At 35.4% G+C, this 3,537-nt stretch overlaps 1 protein-coding gene across 1 annotated transcript in view; it reads left to right on the plus strand.

Moving 5' to 3' along the window:
* The first annotated feature begins 238 nt into the window (after positions 1-238).
* The window catches only part of LOC118746213, a 150,456-nt gene continuing 147,157 nt past the window's right edge, over positions 239-3,537 (plus strand). The window contains exon 1 of the mRNA XM_036480037.1: positions 239-306. The gene's annotated coding sequence lies outside the window, so the exon portion shown is untranslated. The remainder of the gene's footprint in view (positions 307-3,537) is intronic.

Raw genomic sequence — 3,537 nt, forward strand, 5'->3', positions numbered from 1 at the left:
TTTCCAGCACTCATATCTATTCTATGTGAAAGTGCGCTTGTGTGTTTATGTTTGTGTGTGTGTATGTGTATCCATGAATGCATGTATGTCCAGAAGAAAAGCAAGAGGAAGAAGAAGCATTCGAGGTACACTAAGTAGCAGTATTGGAGCCGAAAGGAAGCACTAAAAGCCAATTCGCCAGTCCAATAACGGGAAAACGGGAGCTGCGGAAGCAGAGGCAATATCAGGCAAACGACAACTACGGTAGTAATGGTGGATAAACGAGAGCAAGAGTTGAATATCTGTGGAATTGAAGAATTTACAAAGGTGAGAAATGGCTCCATAGTAGATGCTGTTAACAGCCGACTAGATTGTGTGCGGGTGCTAAGTATTTATACAAACATATACATATGTATGTATAGATGTAAGTGTGCATCTCCCATAAAAGAGTTATTCTGGCTAACTTACTAGGAAAAATATAGTTTTTCATCTGAATTTCACCCTGCGTATGTGTGCTGGTGGACAAGCCGGTCCAACGCCATTTTTATGAACAGCCTGCGCCGAAAGGGCGAAAGCGACGCACCCTGCCCCAATACTAAATTTAACGCCATCACGTCACCACTTCTACTGGCTACTACCACGACCCATTTTCCATTCCATTGGCGTACATACAATTTATTACATCAATGACACTTTTGTTGTTAACTTTATTGGGTGTTGACGGCGACACATTCCTTTGCCCGTCGCTAAAGGATTCATTCGGTCGAAAGCATCAGTGGTGAATTCCCATAGGAATTCTGCTGATATATGTATGTAGGTAGGTATATAGCACTTTGACGCGGGCATGTGCGGCATAGATGATACAAAATACTTGCGGAAAGCGATTAGCAAGCAGGTGTTTACTTTCCAAACGCCAACGCGTGTATAACTAACTGCGTTTGTGTTAGTGCTAGGCAATCAAAATATAACCAAGCAGCCTCAATGATCATAAACACGGTCACAACCGTCAACGACGTGACGTACCAAAAAACCAAGGCTTTTAGGGATAAATAGAAGAATGTAATTGAAAGTGGTTTTAAAAATAAGTTTTTTTTTTAGTCTGGTAAAAGTATGTTAGAATTCTATGAGCAAAAATGCTACTTGTAACCGAATAACAAAATAGCCAATACTCGCAATGAATAACAAATAAAAATTTATAAAATATTTTGGATGCGCCCGCAAAACCTCCCATGCAAAAAACCATCAATAATAAAAAACGGGCAAAATAAAAAAACCACCGCCAAGCACACACTCTGAACAGTGTTGCCACTCAAACTCATTCCTCCCAACCAAATGTTTTTTTTTTAACTACCAAAACGGTTGTCAGCCTACCAAAAAATTTAATATAAACGAAAACATTAAAAGTTTTAACATTTATATATGCATGTATGTATATTTGATTTGTAGTGCTTTAATATCAGCCCCTACCGTCTACACATAGTGTGCACAACATTATATTATTAATTATACATGTTTCTAACTTATCTTTTAGTCTTTATAAGAGCTAGGTCTGAAAATTTTCATTCTGCTGATGCACAACTATGAGGTAAAGACAATAAGTTATATACAAAATTACATAATTCTTTAAAAAAATATTCATTCAGTCCATTTTTAATCATACTTTTTGTTGCCTTAGCAAATTCCATTGCATTATTATAATATCCGCATCATATTCTAATAAGTTCTTGAAATGTAAAACGGAAACATAATTTTTAGATAGAACATTACTAGGTGTAATAATTTGCAAAAAATTTGGATCTTCTCTCGTGAAATCGAATCTCGTACAAATTTGATTCATAAGTTAAATGTAAAAGTTTAAAATGTTTTCTTTTACTTTAACCTTTTTATTAGCATTTAAATTTTTCTCCATTTAATGCTGGATTTCCACTAGGCATCGTTGTCATTACATTAGAAAAATAGTAATTAGATTCATTTCCACATGGCATTTTTTCAAATGGCATAAATTTTTTGTCATTTCAATGCCTAGTGGAAATTCGGCATAAATTTTTGAATTTGGAGTTAAAACTGAAAGCAATTTAGTCAGTTGAACTGATTTATATAGTTCTTCCACATTTAATATTCTTGGCTATACTCGAGTCTGCACAACATTCAGTTAATAAACTCGGTAAATAATAAATTAATAAGAAGGAAAGTTGTGGGTTATAAGGAACATCACTAGTGTAAGTTCAGCATTGTGTACCTGTTGTTGGAATTTCTGATTTATTTCTTTTTGCGTTCAAGTTTACTCTTTTCGTGGTTTTTTAGGTGTGCTAAATGGTTCAAAATTGCCGCATGCAATGCAAAAGGCGCACCCATTTTTTCTCGCATTAAATCGAATTGTTGGAACCATCCAACTCTGAATTTTCTTTTAAATTTCTGCTCATCTTCACTTGTATTATTTGTACTAACAAATAAAGGAATGAAAATATTTTGCCGCCAAACTAGTAGATCTAGGTGCAACTGTTGTATGAAGACTTACCTGCATGAAGCTTTTGACTGGGAGCCATCGCTGTCCTCTTCAGGAATTAGATTGGATGATTTTGTGAGAAACCTGTAACATTATAATACATTTTTAAATTATAAAAATGGATTATGGTGGATATTTTACATATCCATAGTTCCTCTAAATTCCAGCAAAGCACCCAAGTATAATTATATACTTAAAGTCTTGAGAAAACCTTTCGCAGAGTCAGTTGCCTTTTTCCAATAAATGAAAAGAACATTGTGAATGCATAGCTATTCACAATAGGAAAAACCAAGCTTCAAAGAAGGGTTGCACTTCGATTATATCGGTGTTGCAAAATGCCAATCATTTTCTAGCAATATTGTTGTTAAAGAAAAGAATTTTGGGTGTTGGATAAAAGTTGTATGGAAAATTGTTTTTTTTTTTTTTGTTTTGTTTTGCAGTGACCTAGACAAAGGACAATAAATGTTTCATATACATCAAAACCTACCAAATTCGATTTCTGCCTACCAACCTACCAATATTTTTTTTTTTCAATTGAACCCACCAATTTTGGTCCAATTGGACCAAAACGGCAACGCTGACTCTGAATGGAACGAGACGTCAGACGAGGGCAAGCGATATCAGCTGTCATTTAGGTACATATGTATGTGTCACTTTCCGAAAGCACAATACATACATACATATGTATGTACCCTGCAGGGAAACCGCGGACTAGTGAATCAAATTCCGTACTAGGTCTTTATCGCCAAAAAGGAACTAGTCCGATAGGAACTCGATCCCCACCAGTCCAAAATCGGCGAAAAGTGGTACTTTTAAGAAACTAATTTTTCAGTTTTTTTTACTACAAATCTATATCTAAAGTGACGAATTTAGAATTGGTTCGGAACTATAGAAAAAGGGATGCAGAACGAACTAGATCCTATTTGTCGAATTTAGAACTATTTCGGAACTATCGAATAAGGGATGCAGCGGGGGCTTGTTTACTTTACATAGATATGTGTTCGACGGCTTTTTCGTTCAAATACGCTTCTATTCTGTGCTTCGCAGATGCT

The sequence above is a fragment of the Rhagoletis pomonella genome, unplaced genomic scaffold, assembly GCF_013731165.1.
Source record: "Rhagoletis pomonella isolate Grant_MI unplaced genomic scaffold, Rhpom_1.0 Rhpom_scaffold_00010, whole genome shotgun sequence".
Lineage (NCBI taxonomy): Eukaryota > Metazoa > Arthropoda > Insecta > Diptera > Tephritidae > Rhagoletis > Rhagoletis pomonella.